A 20,042-nucleotide genomic window follows, 5' to 3' on the forward strand; every position below is an offset into this window, starting at 1 on the left:
TTTTTTTTTAAACGTTGATCACTTTTCTTTTTTATTTAAAGGAAATGCTCGCAAACAATTCGAAAATGTTGTGCAAAAAATGAATTGTTACTTCTATGCAATTCTATATTGATGTCACTCGCAAATTATATGGCATAATTTACATAGATTTCTAAATTTTTTTAAAAAGTAAAAGAATAAATGAAAGAGCACCATTTTTCTAAAAAGCTATCTAAGGTAGAAGCAAAAAAAGATTTTCACTCTAGTTACTTTAAACAATAATAACAAAAAGAATGAAACAACTCATTTGCAAAATACTTTTTTTATGTACTTATTAAATAAAATCAAATCTCTTCATATTAATCAATTATAAATAACTTTTTTTGAAAAAAGAAAGTTATTTCTATTTCTAATATCTCTTAGAAAACATAATCCATATTTAGTAACTCATTTATTCACTCCGAAACAAAAATCTAGAAATTTTTATCACTTAAACTCTCAAACAAATTATTTGAGATCATTACGCTAATACATATTAAACCTGCATTAAACCATTTTTCAAATTTTAACGAATTAAAATGTATTAATTTATGATATTTAATATTCTAATTTTCAATTAAATACTCAAAATATTCAATATCTCCTTATTAAAATATTCAGTACTACAAATGAATACAGGGTGTATAAGAAGAATATTAATATAAAAGTAACTTCGAAAAAAATCATAAAAATCAAATAAAAAAAATTAACAAAAAATTAAAAATTCATTATTTAAATTTTCAATATTTAATAAATTCCTATTTCAACTGAAAATATAATAAGTAAATTACTATATTAATTGATTATTAAATTGCACATAATTAATTTTAAAGGAACAAAAATGCAAATGAACTAAATAAACAACACCGTATAACATTAAACATTAACCTCCTCTGTCACATAAAATATAACCACTTAAAAATGAGCCATCTACTTCTGGTTCCTTCAATTAATATATGAGCTGGCGACTTCCGCTCCTGATTGTTTCTTTGTCTTCGTCACATAAAATTTCCTGAGAAGTCTCGAAATAAAACGCAAACTTTAGACATATTTCCTTTCTCGGAATCTTCTTTCTTTACTTTTTTCCTTCCTTTACCCTGTATATTTTCTCCTAATTAGTCTCACAAGCCTTTAAAAGGAAAGTCTCACTTGCTTCTTCCGCAAAACGAAGAAAAAAGAAAAAAAGAAGAAAAAGAGGGCATCTTTTTGCGGAACTTTAATCTGACATTGAAAGGAGGATATATTCAGACTAACTCATTACTTCTCTTAATCCATCTTTATGACGCATTCTTTGTCTGGGAAAGCACGAGTTACCACTGAAGGTGAGTTTGTGCAATATTTGGGAATTAGCGTTTCAAGGTGCTGCGCTTTGTGGACTGAGTGAGTTATTTTAGGACAAGTAAGTCATATTTCATCTGAATAGGATTTATTATGAACTTTGTAGTCATTTATTTGCGTGGGTGTCTTACGGTTGAAGTACGTGTAGTGTCAACTTTTAAACAATGTTCACTTGCTTTTAAATTTATGATAAGAAGTAATGTTAATTAATTATTAATTTATTATGAAATTATTAATTAATTTATTATAAAAGTAGTAATAATTTTATTATAAAAGTAGTAATTAATTAATTATGAAATTATTAATTGATTTATTATAAAAGTATTAATTATTTTATTATAAAATTATTAATTAATTTATTGTGGAATTATTAATTTAATTTGTTAATTTTCACTTAACTTGCCAAATAAGTTTTTTTTTTTCGATTAGTAAATTAAATTTAAATTATCAAATCAGTTAGTTTGCCCCGATTAGAATTTTAGAAACTTTTATTTGTTTAAGAATTTATGATAAGTATTAATAATAATAAGTTTTATTTCAAAAAATTAATGAATTTTTCTAAACTTAATTATAACTAAATTATATTTCTATTGAAATGATATTTATTAGCGTCAGTGGCATTAATTAAGTAGGTGCCATTGTATAAAGTTACTTATAATAATGTTTTATAAATTTTTACATGCACATAAACTTTTGATAATAATATCAAAATTTGAATAATTCGTTTCCAATAATATAAGAACTTTAATTTAATAACTTTTAAGGCAATGAAATTTTAAATTTATGATCTAATTTAATTTAATAATTTTCGTTTAACTTATCAGATAAATTAATTTTTCCAATCTGTTAATTGAATTTAGATTATTTAATAAATTTAATTAATATTATTAATAAATTAATAAATTAATAATTAATATTATTAATTATTAACTTAATATTATTATTATTAACTGAAATGATTGACTTGCTATCCTGATTAGAAATTTAGAAACTTTTACTGGATTTAAAAAAATTTCTATTATTTAGTTGGATTTAGATTCTCAAATAAGTTAGTTAACCCCGTTTAAAGTTTTAGAAACTTTTACTAGTTTAAAAACTCCTGATAAATATTAATAATGAATTGAATTTTATTTTAAAGAAATTAATGAATTTTTCTACAATTAAATTATATTTTAACTGATATGATATTTACTAATATTAGCGTCATTAATTAAGTTGGTGCCATTGTATAAAGTTACTTATAATGCCAATGTTTTATAAATATTTACATTTGATAATTGATATTACTTTTGATAATAATAACAAAATAATGGTAATAACAGGTAATGAATCAAAATTCAGTTGAAATAATGTAATAGGTTCAAGGCCGTCATTTGATTTAGCAGTATCTGATTTATTTGAGTCATCTATTATCGTTTCCATGTTTATTGAAATGATAAAAACTGATTTCATTTGCGAATTTTGATAACTTTTTTTATTCCTATTTGAGATAGAAGTTAAGATTTGTGCTTTTCCAAAAACACAATTTAAATTGAGCACTCTTCTGCGATTTATATAAAGATTGGTGAAATGTCAGCTAATTTAAAAATAAATTCTCTTAATTTGTGCCGATGTTTCTTTCAATTCAAACTTCATATGATGTTCAGAAGTTGAAAAATTGGAATTGTTTTGTTTACAAATTTCTTTTATATTTCTACATAAGAAAAGAATTTATTTATTCAAAGCATTATTTTGAAAAATCCTACTAAATATTTTAGACTTTTTATCTTCAAAAATCCTCTAATAAATCATATATTCATTGACTGCTTTTTTATGGATTTTTTTTGTGTGTTTGATATTCATCGACGATAGCTCATTAACTGTTATAGGAGAAGATGATTTTTTTTATGCAATCTTAAAATGATAATAATATATTTAATCTCGGGTTCTAGTTTCTTTCTTTTCTTTTTCTTTAACACTAGCTTGCACAATAAAAAAATGTATTTATTATTTTTCTTTCACAAGATATGCAGCTCGCACATGAGTAAATAAAACCAGTAATTATGAATGCATTAACCTTTTCATTTGGCATAAAAGGCAACAAGCATATTTAAAAAAATTACCTTTTTAGTGCTATTGTATCGCAATTTATGCGTACCAGTTAACGTAATTAATCGGTTATTATAAATAAAAAATGATTTATCCATATTTTAACCAGTAATTAAGATGAATGCGAGTGCGTGTCCGTGTTTGTGTTAGCAGTCGGCAAGACAGACTATTTGGCCTAAAGCTCCAAACTTGGTACATATCTTAGAAGATGAAAATGGGTACCTTAAAACTTCTTTAAAATTTTAATAAATTTAAAACTAAGCAAAATTAATCGATATTTTTCTACAGTTATTATAAAAAATACGACTTTTACATCGTTTCAATTTTTTTTAAATTACTTTTTAATTATTTCAATTTTATATCCTTACAAAATTTTCATAAATTTTCCCGAAAATATTATTGCACAAAACTGATTAAAAATTAAATACTAAAATTTAATTTGTTTTCTTTTTATTGATAATAATTTTATAGTTGCGCAAATTTCTGCAGAATTTTGGCAGTTCTGAAAAAATAAATAATCTATTTTCTTTTTAAAGATAGAAATTTTATAATTGTGCAAATTTTTGCTGAATTTTAGAAAATTAAAAAAAAAATTTTTTACATGATTTTCAATAATATATTTTATTAATGAACTAAAATTCAAACCGTTTTTGTTATTCCGTCAAATATTTAATCATGTGATTGTTTTACATTGCTTAAAGTTAAGGTAGAAAGATTCTGTTTAATATCAATATTGTTTACAAAATGAATTAAAAAATGAAGTTGTTGTACTACGAATATTAGAAGATCGATTATCCAAATAGTTAAAGTTTTAATAGTTCAGTGATGTCATAGAATTTTATTAGTATGGGCTATATATACAATGAACATAGCAGATATAAATCTGCTAAAATAACAAGTCTTGCATATCTATCTGCTCTCTGTTATCCGTTTTCTTGGCGTAATCATAAACATTTAAATCTAGTGCAATCAAAAGATACTTTTAAGTTAAAAATATAGAAAAAAAGTAATTAATTGAAAAATCTGAACAAATTGGGGTTGTAACACAAAACGCTCATTTTGTAGAGCGAAAAACCACTAATTCCCATCGCGATGTCAGTAACCTGTGTCACAGTCAGCGGCAAAACCTTACATCACAGATTAATACACTATTACGCATTCTGCGGTTAAATAAAGTCAAACCTCTGAATGACTGTTTACTTCCTCTAATGATGCATGTTTCCAAGTGAATCTTATTTTAATAGCGCTGCCTGTCTTTCGTCATTTTATTCGCATGAAAAAGAACATAAAATAATTCAATATTATTCTTTTATTTTCTAGAGCATTGAATTCAACAATAATGGAAATTTCTGTTTGATTGGTTATATTATGAAAAATATTGTAGTAAATATTTTTCATAATATAACTATAAGCATATATAAATATGCTCTTAGTTATATTATGTATAACTATTATATGTATATTATTATGTATACTATATCCATATATAAATATGAGTATTCGTTACAGCAAGTGCTAAAATCACTCACAGTGAAATACAAAATTTAAACAGTTAATGGATTAACTATAATTGTGTGGACTTTCAAAAGGATTAAAGCGTTCTATTTTTGAGAATATGTGTGTCTAATTAGTATTTTCCCATCTTTTTTATATTTTAAAAAATCTTAATTCTTAAAAATATTTAGGAAAATATCCGTATTAGAAAAACTGCATGACTTATTCATATTTTTGTTAGTTTTACTTCTAAAAAAATTTTAATTTTTAGAATTAAAAAAAATTTATTAGAACGCTACACATTAGCAATATTCTTCTGGCATTTTTATATTCTTAAAATCTGAATTCCTGAGAAATATTTCAATAAAAGCATTTCGTACCTAATTAATATTTTCGTTTTTTTAACATTCTAAAAAATTGTAATTTTTAGAAATATCTTGGAAAATATCCATATTGTGTCCTGTCAATACTTTTTTGTCTTTCTTATATTTGAAAAATTCTAAAAAAATTTTTAGACCTTCGGAAAAATTTTAATTTTTAGAATGTCCAAACAAATATTAGATTAGAGTATTGTATGTGTTATCTATATTTTTCGATATCCTTACATTCTAAAAAATCTGAATTAAAGAGAAAACAAAACTTTCCAATTTAGAACATATCATATCTTCTTCTTGACTGGCAATTTTATATACTGAAATATTCTTAAATCTTAAAATATCCAAAGTATTAGAACATTCAAAATATCCATATTAGAATATTTATGTTTTATCAATATTTTCCGCCATTTTTATAATCTAAAGAAATGTTCTTAAAGTTAACATGTCTAGAGATATATCCATATTAGAATATAATGCGTTTCATAAACGCTTTTCGTCACTCTTGCTTTCAAAAGAGTTCTCAATTTTCAATATGTGAAAAGAAATATCCATGAATATTCAGAATAGTAATCTCATATCAACCCATAATAATACTCTATAACTTTTTTCCCACTATCAATATATATTAATTTAAAATTTGAGTTTTTTTCAACTTAGAGAAAAACTTTGAAAATGCTGTGGAAACTTTCCCTTCTGTGCTCTAGAACAATATTTCATGAACTATTTTCCTTCGTAACTCTATTTTGTCTCAATAATATTTAACCACTCAGTTTATGTCCCTAGTATACATACAGAAAAACAAAATCAGAATGAAGCATTAATTAATGATAATAAATGAAGCTTATGTTTCACAAAACTTTACTGAACCTTTTCAGATTAATATTTTTTAACAGTTCTGCTTATTAAAATTCTAAAACGTAACGGTTATCACCTGATACTGTTGGTAACAGCTTTAGATAAGACACTCATTTTTAAAGACAAAGTTTGCGTTATATGGTGAATTATTTCAACAAATGGTAAAATATAATCAATACCTTCTTAAACACTTACATATCAAACGATGATACTTGCATATATATTTTATTTTCTCTTATATGAAATGGAAAAGAATATATTTTGAGATTTTTCATAAGTCTATTCCACTTAGACCATCGCTTCGAAAAATAATTTATTTTGCAATTATGTCTCTCTATCGATCTGTTCGCCTGCGAACACAATAACTGAAAAATAGAACACATCAAAATGAATTTTAGTTATGACCTTGATGTTCAAATTGTAATCCTGCATAAAATTTTTGGCGAAATCCATCCAAAAGAAGGCCATCTGTCTATATGTATGCGAACGTAATAGCCCAAAAATATAACTAGTACTAAGGAGGAAATTTATTTTATCACCAGAATAGTAAATTTGTACAAAATTTGGATCAAATCTATCATTGAATGAATGTCTATCTGCCTATTTCAATGTGGACATAGTAATCCTCCCTCCAAAAAATGTTTTGATGGATTTAAGTACATGATTTTTACTCCAAAAAAAGGTATATCTATGCCTAATTTTGGACGGAATACAGAAAAATACAAATTATCATTTTGCTTGTTTGTCTGCCAGTATATACATACGTAACAAACAGATTAAAATTTATTATTCACTTCTGATAACAAAACTGGAGATTTATAACAAATTTTGGACCCATTTATCATTGGAAAGAGCTCCCAAATGCCTACTTGAATTTTTTCACGATACTATAAGACTTATCTCAAAATGCATCATCTAGTGTAAGCATACGAAAAAGTGTAAAAAATATTTTCCTGCTGGTTTAATTATTTAATAGCTAGTTATTTCAAGTTGTTTAATAGAGTTTTAAGCATTTATAGCCATAGCTTGTTTATATTTAGATTTATCACAAAAATCAATGAATGTGTCAAATTGCCGATAAGCACTGAATGGCATTTTGATAGGTAAAAGGAAAAGAAGCTATCACGGAAAACCGTCTTCCAAGTGAAACTTCTCACATGACTGAGCAGATGGAATCATCCGTCATTTCTGCTATCTATCTATCTAACCTTCCAATCAGACATCACTTTATTATCGCAGATTTTTTCCTTGTAATGAAATCATTAAAGATTAACGATCTAAGAAATCTGACTGCATTTGACGAAACTTCCAGTAAGGTCTGATGCTTTTGATAAATAGATCATACTAAGATTCCGTTTAATGGTCGGTATATTTATTGCTTCATAGTCGCCTTTAGTGACTAGCTGGTTTGGCAGCAATAATGATTGGATGTAAATTCAATCAAATCTCTTATGTATAATTATGTGTATTTGTTTTTCTAAGTATTTTTGAAAATATTTTGAAGTACCTTTGAGCACCAAATTGTTTTAGACATAAAATATGTTATCATAATAGATTCGGACGAGTTTCGTTTATTATGCTCAAGTATCTTCGTGATGGAGTCGAGTCCCATGACATCATAGTGCCATTAAAAACTTAAATCTATTTTAAATTGCTATTGAGTAATTGAGTAATCTATTTTAAATTGCATATTTTCTTTTGTGGTAATGTAATTTTATTTTGTAATTCCTCATGTAAACTTATGTCAAAAGATAATATGTAAAAAAAAAAATACATGACTTTCAAAATGTTAATAAATTATACTATTAAAAATTTGATAAAACAATGGTGGTGGTTAGAATTTCTTTGCAACACTGATATTTAGTTTTAAAAACTATATTAAAAAGCATTTTTAAAGAATTGTTAATTTTTTTTAAAAGATTGTAAGACAATTAATTTGGTGTCACTAAAAAAAAATTTTTTTTTGAATTTTTAAAATAGTGTAAAAATTGGTTGCTTCAATAATATTTTTGGGAGTTATTGCTGAAAAGAGTTAAAATCTTGTTTACTTTTTAATTAATTAAAATTATTCTAATCCAAATTTCAAAAAAAAGTCAGAAATGACATATTTGCGCTCTAAAAATACGAAGTAGCTCTAGGTTAATTGATGTGTTCAATAAAGCATCACCATACAACCACACACATTTTCTTTTATTATTAATATAGATAAAGATCGAAGGAAAATTGATCAAATCCTAATAAATTAACTCATGCATCAGAAGCATAATAATTTTTTTTCCATTTAATTACATGGAATACTTTCTTGCATTATCTTTTATAATACTTTCTACATAAAATACTTTTTGCATTATCTTTTAGAATACTTTCTTGCATTATCTTTTAGAATACTTTCCTGCATTATCTTTCAGAATATTTTCTACATAGAATACTTTCTTGCATTATCTTTTAGAATACTTTTTACATAGCATACTTTTTTGCATTGTCTTTTAGAATACTTTCTACATAGAATATTTTCTTGCAGTATCTTTTAGAATACTCTCTACATAGAATACTTTCTTGCATTTTCTTCTTTTTATGAATCTTGAACATAAAAATAACAAACTAATTGGTGCATTATTTAGAAACTAATTGGTGCGTTTTAAAGATTCCGCTTTGCCCAATCCAGAAGATAATCAGTTAGATTTCATTTAATCAAACAATGAAAAACATGTTCATTAATATTCTTCATAATTATTATTGCATTGTCTTTTAGAATACTTTCTACATAGAATATTTTCTTGCAGTATCTTTTAGAATACTTTCTACATAGAATATTTTCTTGCAGTATCTTTTAGAATACATTCTACATAGAATATTTTCTTGCAGTATCTTTTAGAATACTTTCTTGCATTTTCTTCTTTTTATGAATCTTGAACATAAAAATAACAAACTAATTGGTGCATTTTAAAGATTCCGCTTTGCCCAATCCAGAAGATAATCAGTTAGATTTCATTTAATCAAACAATGAAAAACATATTCATTAATCTTCTTCATAATTATTTCTCTCATTCTGAATTTACATAGTTCAATATTTTAAAGATAATTATGATCCCCAGTGGTCCATTAAGGAATATTTCACTAGACTAAATTTTTAGTTTGATTAATTGAAACGTGTCAGCTACATTTCAATACATAATTCCGCTACTTATCTGTTTTTGAAGACTGAATTCCGTCCTTGTTACAGGAGGCAGGGTCGGAAAGCAATCCCAACATCCTGAGGAAAAGATAAAAGAAAATTTAATTTCATCATACCGTTAGTTTAATGAATTGAACGGTGAAACAACCGGCCAGGATAGCCAGGTTAGTAGGGCGTTGGATTCACGTCTCTTGGGTTACGAGCTCGAAACCCCCCGGCCGAGAGCTCCTCGTGTGTGGGTGGCTGGTGCAGGTATAAATTTGTCGTGGTCACAAAATCCTACATGTCGAGAGTAATACCACGAGGGGTATTGGATCAGGGATGGTCGTTCTCGGATTCAGGTACAAATTGCGGTCTGTGAATGAAATGCATTAATGAAGTCCGCCCCGTAAAACGGGTTGTAACTTGTGTGTAGCTAAGTCGTACTCTTGGCCTTAGATGGCGCTACTGAAAAAACAAGAGGTGCACCCTTGGCTTTAAAATCACTCATTTCTAAAGTCAGTGGGCTTGTCTATTCCATACAAGTGCCTTTCGAAACAATAATGTTAATCAAACATGCCAGTCTGTCTATTTCTAACTTTTTTAAATGCCCAATTATATCCAATACAAAAGGGACAAGATTGCCGGGGGGGATGGGATAGTTTTAAAATTCTGAGGAGTTATTAAGAAGAATACGCTAAATTATTAATTCAATCATTTTTAATGTTAATCATACTTTAAGCTAGTCTGACATTTTTTTCCCTTTCTACAGGGCCCACTATCTATTAGAGTCCTTCTATCCCAGATTAACTTGAGAGCAGCGACAATTATTGCCATAAACTTGGTGTATAAATATAGTAAAATGATCCTGTACTGTACAGTGAGATTGGTTACAGGATATCCGGCGACGAGCAATGAAGTTAGCTTTTCAATCTCGAAAACTGTACAAGATACAGAGGAAGAGGAAAGAAGTCAGTTACGAAATTGTAGATCGTCTTTGATTTAGTATGAAAAGACATCTTGAGAGCAATGATGCTGAGAATAAGGTGTGTAAAACGCGCAATTTTTTATTTGCGATTTCCAATATTCTTGCACCAAAAAACGGTAGAAATAAAATAGAATAATTAGCTATCAGAAAATACTTTTGTTCTGCAGATACTTTCGAAATGTTCTCTGTCAATTTCCACCATCGAGTAAACAATCATTGCTCAAAAGATGTCGTTTCTGCTATTTTCACGCATTAAATTATGTCACATGTTTGGAAAATTATGACCAATCAAATGTGTATTTAGCAGTTTGTTCTATCATAACGTACTCAAGGTGTCTTCATACAAAATTGAAAACAATATATAATTTTGCAGTTGATTTTTCTTTATATCTTGTACCAATTTTTAGATAAGAGCGTGTTTATTACCAGATGGTGCTATAAACGATTTCACTGTGTAATGCAGGATCACTTTATTACATCTAGGCACCAAATTTGTGGCAATCGTTGTCGCCATTCTTAAGTTAATGTGAGGTAGAAAGATATTAGTGAACATCCTGTATTTAAAATACTCGCTCCGATTCTTTCTAAAAGGGTGTGGGGACGATTTATCCCTACAGCACTTTTCATCGGACATAGATAAACTTATATACCAAATATCATCAAGAAGATGTTTATGACACGGGAACAGACATGTCCATAAATGCATGTACAAATTGAATTTTATAAATAAGGAGTATCCTATATTTCTACACATTTGGGTCGCAATTTTTTTTTCTGGCGGAATGAGGTCGCAGATGAAGAAAAGTTTAAGCAAACTTGATGCAGAATAAAATCATAGCATGAAAACAACGATCTAAATAAGCCGACCTCAGTATTTAACCCCTCACTATCTCATTCCTAATTAAACCTTAATCAGTGAAATGAAACCGGTAATGAGTATACTTAAGGCTCTTCTTCTCGTACAGCTGTCGCACATAGAATTAAAGAAGGCTCTTTTCCGCTGCGCATAGAGCTAGCTCCCTGCCTTAATTAACAATAAATAAAAGACACTTGGGAATCGTGGGGAGTACAGCGGATTTCGGTAATTCGGACGACTGCCAAATGAGCGAATTTTTGAAATGTTTTATTCAAAAATGTTTTTTTAAAAAGAGAACCCATGTATTGAACAAATATTATAGTAAATATATAGTAACTAAAAGTATGGCAAAAAATTCCATTACCTAAAAGTAGGCCGGAAATTGTATTATATATAAGGTATTAAAAGTTATATATCATGATCCAAAAGCTAAATTCTAAACCGTTAGAGACAGACATATAGTTCCAGTTGAAAAAATGCTTTAAGTTACTATATATATTTCTCAGCAAGTTATGAAATCTAACTTCTTCGATCCTGTCAATCATATTTAGTAAAAATTTGTCGGCACTGTTACATTTTAAACAAGTTCTACGATTACCAAATCTCTACGACTAAAATTGATCGAATTATGGAAACTGTAAATTTCTATTTTAGGCTGAATGTTCCTACTAAATTCGTGGCCTAGTAAGAAATCTTGAAGGATCGTTTGCAAATTGTAATTAGGCAGCGTTGTGTTACTTTTTCGATTGTTCGTTAAAATAAATTTATATGCGACCTTATTTAGACTAAATAATTATAGCTAGAATAATTTTTTTATCGTACGGATTTTTTTTATTGTATGTTTAAAGTAACGACAATTTTTTTTTACTAAAAATGACTCATAAGACAAATCGTACAAAAAATTAGAATTCGCATTTTTAAAAAAGTGTATTGATTAACTCAAGCAGTTTAAAGTATAATTTTGCCCATTATTTAAGTAAGTTTTCCTACTGGAACTACCTGCGTACCTCTAAATATTTAAAAATTAATTAATGGACCACAGTGAGAGTGGATACAATGTGTATTAAATATCTATACTTATAAAAAAGAAGTGCTTATATGTGCTTGAGTCGGAGCTCTACAGAACAGCCTATTAGATTTATATATTTCAAATTTGGCACAGGTATATTTTAAAAGATGAGAATGTGCACTCGAAACCAATTTTTTTAAATTTTAATTAATTAATATCAAACAAAGTTTTGACATTTTTTCATTCTAATTTCCTAATATGTTATAATACAAACTCATTTTTTACATTATGTATGTGCAAGTTTGATAATAACATCATTCTGTCGTAATTATAAGGAGACTGAATATAGTGAAGTCCTAGTTTGTATTGTTGCGAGTCTTGAAATATTCTTAATTGTTGCGTTTCCTTATTTGTTTGCTCTAGTATTGTTAATTGTCTTTCTTTAATTGTTGCGTGTTTTCTTTTTCCGTTTCTTATGTCATTTTTCTACACTATTCTAGATGACATTTATTGACAACGCTAAAACAAAACTTGGAATGTACGTCACCATTTCTGAAAATGCACGTCATCCTTTTCTAAACTGTACATAATTTGTTTCTGAAATTTCTCTTCTGTGCATATACTTTTTGTGCTCCTGCTTTTTTTTTTAACTTTTACTTAAGCACTTCAAAAATCAAAAAAAAAAAAAAAAAATGTTTTTTTTAAAAGACCTTTACTCAAACACTTCAAAAATCAAGTAATTTTTTTGTTTGTTTTTAAGATTTTTACTCAAACACTCCAAAAATCAAGTAATTTTTTTTAAGACTTTTACTCAAACACTTCAAAAATCAAGTAAATTTTTTGTTTAAATCTTCTTTTTAAAATTATTTCCTAGATTTAAAGACAAATAAAAATCTTTGTATGCGCTCTGTAAAACAAACAAACAAACAAAAAAACCTTGGAAATTATAATTTATTTAAAAAAAAATCTTATTATTTATAAAGCAACTCCAATTTTAATATTAGTGTCGCCATTCTGAAACAAAAATGCAACAAAAAAGGTGCAAATGTCTAAGAATTTCACAAAATATATATTGACATTGCAGTGCCACCAGCGACGCCCATTCAGCTTTGTTGTCTATCCTTAAATAGGACGTCTTTGTAATTCATTTCTAACAGACTAATTGGGCCCGTGTTTATTTTATTTTTATTTTATTAAAAGCTTGGATTACACTCAGTGCTATTTTGAGTGATTCTGATTGCACCAGTTTAAACAAATTATCTAAATTATAAAAGTAACCAAACCCTTGTCGCCTTCCAAATCTCTTAAGTTTTGATTCAGACAGTTAAAATCTTATATCTATTTACTGTTAATACAGTATTTACGTACTAGTAGAGAAAGCTTTACGAGATACGGGAAAACAGTCTTATATTATTACAGTAGCGATAACCGGAGCAGTAATAGTAGCATTGACTCAGTGCGAAAAAAGTAGGAGTGTACTGTCTTTAATTGCCTTGTATATCTCTGCCAATAATAAAACAAAATGTGTGTGTGTTAGCTTTCTACAGGAGAAAAACTTTGGAGCAAGCTAACTTGACAACATTTATTTTTGATATAATAAATGTTCATTTCAGAGCATTTTTTTAAAATTTTAAGTAATAAAAAATTAACCGAAATTTTACTATTTCTTAACCAAGACTTTCAAAACTATTTCAGAACAAAATTTGTTTTTACATCATTTCAAAATTCGATTAATTATCATTTCAATGATATCAATTTTACTTCTATTCTTATTTAGTTTTTTAAAAGAATATTTTAAGCGTAAAGTTATAGATTTAAATTAAGAAATACACAGTGTAATAAACAAAACGGGAAAAAGTTTCTAAAATTGTATAAATTATTCGTCTACCAAAATCCGAAATTTAAAAACACTTTGCTGAGGAAGATATTAAGATATAGCTACACAAAATATTTAATTTAAATTTTTAGCAATTATTAATCATGGTTATCCAAATGACCGACAAGGATTGCCAGTTAATATATCGCATATTTTTTAAAGTTTTTGCTATATAAGCGAATAGAAGTGAATATTCATTTTGGAACTACAATTCGTTGATCTATATATCCAAATTTTGATACAGCCTGAAAAAACAAAGTCCTCGCAGTTTGAAATGTATAAGTAAGTAGTTCAATCTACTTTCACATTTAAGAAGAATCTTATGACTCATATTCTGTAGCATGTCAAATTCTATGATGAGGCAGGCATCTATTCTCAATATCGAATGCCCCAAAACGTTGGCGGAGGGAATTTCAAAAACCTACTCTTCGAGACCGGCTCAGTGGAAGAAATCCAATGGGATGAGGTCAGGCGGATAAAGAAACCTAGTTACAGTTTCACTATAAAATATGACAATCAATGATGTATCCATCAGTAGTTATTATTAAATATTTTCCATCGATCAGCTATGTCATCAGGATTATCCTACTGAAAAACTATATCATCTACTTTCTGAAAATTTTCTTGACATAACATTGTTAGAATGGATTCAGTATTTAACATTAATTTGCGCAATTTTTTTTCTTGTGCTATACTGATGCTGCTCTACAATGTTTTGAACTATTTTTCCATTTTCGCGGTTGATATACTAAATCTAGATGTCACCATGTGGAAGCACAATAAGCAATTTAATCCAACTGCACATTGGACTTTATTGTTTTTAAACATAACGTAAATTATTTTATTATAACTGTTGATGTTCAAAGGTCAAATAGGTGAATAAAATCACATACGCCCTCCAATGTGGAAATGATTTAGAAAACACATACTTTAAATTTTGTTGTGCCTATTGGAATAAGATCAAACCGTATAATTTCACCAAAATATATTTTTGCTCTTTATTAGGTTCCCGATTCTCATAAAGTTAAAACAATGCCAGCTTTTTTTTTTTTTTTTACATTCTCGAAAATATATACTAAGAATTCATAAAAGTTGATGGAATAACTATTTAAATCTGAATTTCTTTTAAATTAGGATTAATCTTTAATTTATTTTTTTATCTTTTTCTTTCAAAGCAGTTACAAATGTTGAAAGATTAAGTACTACGGTTGCTTCATCTGAAAATTTATATCTTTAGAAGATAAGTTGGTGAGAAATTGGATATCTTAACGATCAGAATTTTATGTATTCAGTTTTTCACTTTCATTAAAAAATAAAGATTCCATGTAACAAGAACTGTAATCAGGTATTATAAAGCATTAAATTCACAAATTCATCGGATTATAAACATCCATAATTAGTAAGCCATTATAATGTTAAAAGACTCATTAAGTGTATGAAGAACGAGCCGCTCTTGTTTATACTAAACTGATACCAAAGTTTGATAATTTTATTCTTAGAATTATCTCATCTGACAGGGAAAAACAAGCGACACTTATTCAAGAGATGTGAGAGCTCGTTGTTCCGATCGAAAAAAACGCAGACGACTTCTATTTAAAAGAACGCTTCTTAAATTAAGCAGGAAAAGCTTTTCATTCTTTTTGTATGTTCTTTTTCCTTTTTTTTTTATATTTCTAAAACTTCTTTGCTCATGAAAGAAATACGTACTTAGATTACACTTCTCTTATCAGAGAACCTTTATTTCTATTATTATTCACTATACGCAGGGGTAATTTGAGATTATGAAGCATGACATCTCGAGCCATTTAAAAATTCTTTTCCGCTTGATGAGAGCTGGCAATATTTATCTACATATAAGTGGCAACAAAGATGAATTATTTTTTTTCTGGATATTCTTTCGGCGGCAGACGAGTTAAAAGAGGATTTTAGTCAGGAAAAAGATTTTGTCTATTTGATTTCGTTTTGCTGCGATATGAAAAACGACTTTAATATTAGAAAATTACCCATAAAAATTTGAATTGTGGATTCTATATTCTGATGCAGACTTCAGGTAAATATGTAAGGAAATAATATACTATTTACTCTTATAATGAATACAAAAATACACAATATGTTCTTAAAATGCATGTTATTATTGTTATCTAGTCAAGTATTTGAAAAAAAAAATAGTAACATTAATAAATATTCGGAAATTCTGTCTTTTATTTAAAAACATTTTTCTGAAATAAAATATAGAAATGAAAACATTATATTATTAGGCCTAAATAAACGGTAATAAGTCTGATTTTTTATAAGATAAAAGCCAATTCGGAATTTTTTAAAACTTTACTTTTGAAACTCACAGGAAATTTCGCTAACTTAAGAATAGAATGCATGTGTGAATATATTCAGAATTTTATGTTCAGAATTTTTTATCTTTCGTAGAGAAGGATAGAATATTTCAGCATTTGTATCTGCTGTTTTATCACCATACGTCTGCTATCTAGTATCTAGACGATTGAAGTAGATAAAAGCTCGCTCTTAAGAGATCTTGCAGACTATCTTAAATAAATAGATATCACAATTTTAAGTGTATCATACGAAGTCAGATCTTGATTGCGATTCTTTTGAGAAGTAATAGATGCCTCTAAATAATATTACGAAATTATAGAAGAAAGATATTTTTCACATGCAGAAAAGGCATTTTGTCAAGATTGTTTTTACCGCTAGTCTAAGGATTCTAAAACTAGCTCAGCAACGTCTTCATCGGTTAAGGCATTCCCTAATTGTGGAATATTAATAGGAAAAAAGTGAACTAACTCTTCAAATTTTTATCTTCATCATTATTATTCAAAAACTGGTAAACAGATGTGTTTTTTAGCAATATATTACTTTTTGCAATCGGATTGAATATCAGCCAGGAAGTAGTGAGTAGTTCTCTCTTCAAATTGTTATTTTCATCAGTATTATTGAAAAACTGGCAAACAGATGTGTTTTTTAGCAATATATGGCTTTTTGCAATCGGATTGAATATCAGTCAGAAAGAAGTGAGCTCTCTCTCCAAATTGTTATCTTCATCAGTATTATTCAAAAACTGCTAAACCGATGTGTGTTTTTGCAACATATTGCTTTTTGCAATCGGATTGATTGTTTTACTCGTTTTCTTCCAAGTGAGACACAAATGTAGGCATACTTTTATAAGAATGCCTGCAAATAGACAACTTATCACATTATACTGGAGTCAAAGTCAGACCTGGTTAATGATTATCTAGGTCTCCCAGGCCATTCTCACTAATAGAAACTATCATATTTATCTTTTATCACGAATCTGGTGTCACTGATGTGCACAATTAAGGTAAACAAGTCGTATTAGTCATAACAAAATCACTTTCTAAAAATTTCGCTGAAATAAAATATTTTTAGGGCATCCAAAATAGTTAGTTATCTTAGTAGATTATAAATTGCATATGTTAACGTGATTAATATATAAGTTGACATACTTTCTGTAAATTGAAAGAAAAAAAAATCTTTCAAAACATTCTACAGGGCAGACTGTTGGATCTGCAACTGTTAAATTTAGTGTATAGTTATACCTTGGAAAATAGTGATAACTCAGAAATTTTTTTAATTCAAATTAAATATTTGTAATTAAAAATTAATTGAAGTTTGAATGCTTTTCTTTAATTGCTTAGGAGCATAATGTAGGGAAAAAAAAACAGCGAGAGTGGTTTCTCAAAAACTTTCTCGCATTCTTTGTAATAAAGGTGTTATCCCAGAGAACGCCTTGCATGGCACTGGCGCACAATAGTTACCTTTGGCGAGAATTTAGCATTTTTACTGGATCTATTTGTACGATGTTTGGCAAATTTGTGCTTTAGACAAATTTTTCCCTGACGATTGAAACAAAAATTTACACAGAGCTACACTTGCAATTATAAAATAACAAATCAAATTTCATTTTTCAGATATCGCGTTTATATGTTCCTAAAATATAAACCGACAGACTCTCGACCCTTTATTGGATTTGGCTCAATATTTGATAAATGTCTACACTATAGATGTTAAAAATCATCAAAATATTTTAAAACTTCAAATTTTGATTGTCATACAATTCATTCATAATATTATAAAGGCCTTCAGTCATAACGTAATATGTATCTCTCTCATTTTCTGTTAGCACCCGTAGAATTTATGCTTTAAATTAAAGTGGAAAGAATTTATCTTCAATTAATATAATAATATTTTTTACTGAAACAAAGCATTTTTTTATAATCTGATTACTGAAAATAGAGTCACTCAGCGTTTAAACTTTATGGGCACTAAAGAATATCTTTTTTAATTTATGTAATATCTCAAGAGTTGGTCAACAAAATTTTCTTAGATTCATTATGAGCAGATCGATTCATTAACAATGTTTAAATTTAAATGCATCAAACACTAAGAAAATAAAACGAATCGTTTAAAATAAACGGTTGAAAACAGGTTTTAAAAAAACTACTTAAAAAACGATGTACTTAAAACTATAAGCATATACAAAAAATATATAACTAACATAAATACAATTTACTTACAAAAGCATGGAACTAACCCAAAAATAATTTAAATCATCCATTGATAACGTTGTCATGGCAACAATCAGAACAGAATGCGCATGCGTGAATTTTCTTCGCCGGTTACGTAACGCAAATACGTGATTTTTTCTACGCCAGTTGGGGTAACGCTATGCGGATTAGAAATTTTTAATTTCCTTTATTCTGTTTTATTTTAATTCAAAAGTACTTCAGAATGAATCTGAAAGATTGATTCATTAACAATGTTTAATTTTAAATGCATCAAACATTAAGAAAATAAACAGAACCGATTGAAATAATCCACCGAAAAATTTTAACCCTAGCCTCATTACTGTTGGGAGAAAAAAAAACTGAAGCCTTTCTCGTTTGGCGCTGGATATAATGGAAGATTTTTTTTTGGCGGAAAAGTTGGCGGTGTCGAAAATGGAAGATTTTTTTGGCGGGAAAGTTAGTTTTTAATTAATAATTAAAATTCTAATTAAAAATTCGAAAAAAGAAACCCCAGGTGCACATTCCCAACCTCCAAGGTATACATGTACCAAATTTGGTAGCTGTATGTCAAACGGTCTGGCCTGTAGAGCGCCAACACACACACACACACACATTGAGCTTTATTATAAGTACTAGCCGCCTTTGGCGACCAGCCGGTTCGCCAATCTTAATGTTCGTTAAAATTTTAATAATTAAATATTTTATGCAATTTCTAATTTAATAGCTTCTTCATCAAAATATTTTAAAACTTCAAATTTTGATTATCATATAATTCATTCATAATATTATAAAGGCCTTCAGTCATAACGTAATATGTATCTCTCTCATTTTCTGTTAGCACCCGTAGAATTTATGCTTTAAACTAAAGTGGAAAGAATTTATCTTCAATTAATATAATAATATTTTTTACTGAAACAAAGCATTTTTTTATAATCTGATTACTGAAAATAGAGTCACTCAGCGTTTAAACTTTATGGGCACTAAAGAATATCTTTTTAAATTATGTAATATCTCAAGAGTTGGTCAACAAAATTTTCTTAGATTCATTATGAGCAGATCGATTAATTAACAATGTTTAAATTTAAATGCATCAAACACTAAGAAAATAAAACAAATCGTTTAAAATAAACGGTTGAAAACGGTAGAATTTATGCTTTAAATTAAAGTGGAAAGAATTTATCTTCAATTAATATAATAATATTTTTTACTGAAACAAAGCATTTTTTTATAATCTGATTACTGAAAATAGAGTCACTCAGCGTTTAAACTTTATGGGCACTAAAGAATATCTTTTTTAATTTATGTAATATCTCAAGAGTTGGTCAACAAAATTTTCTTAGATTCATTATGAGCAGATCGATTCATTAACAATGTTTAAATTTAAATGCATCAAACACTAAGAAAATAAAACGAATCGTTTAAAATAAACGGTTGAAAACAGGTTTTAA

General features: G+C 27.7%; 1 protein-coding gene across 3 annotated transcripts in view; it reads left to right on the top strand.

The window, feature by feature from the left end:
- The first annotated feature begins 1,224 nt into the window (after positions 1 to 1,224).
- LOC129971445 (G-protein-signaling modulator 2-like) overlaps positions 1,225 to 20,042 on the top strand; it is a 61,491-nt gene continuing 42,673 nt past the window's right edge. The window contains exon 1 of one of the 3 annotated variants that reach the window (XM_056085216.1): positions 1,225 to 1,340. The gene's annotated coding sequence lies outside the window, so the exon portion shown is untranslated. Of the gene's footprint in view, positions 1,418 to 15,971; positions 16,104 to 20,042 lie in introns of those variants that run through there. The other 2 variants (XM_056085214.1, XM_056085215.1) reach the window with 2 other exon arrangements.

This window comes from Argiope bruennichi, chromosome 6, assembly GCF_947563725.1.
Source record: "Argiope bruennichi chromosome 6, qqArgBrue1.1, whole genome shotgun sequence".
NCBI classification, from domain to species: domain Eukaryota; kingdom Metazoa; phylum Arthropoda; class Arachnida; order Araneae; family Araneidae; genus Argiope; species Argiope bruennichi.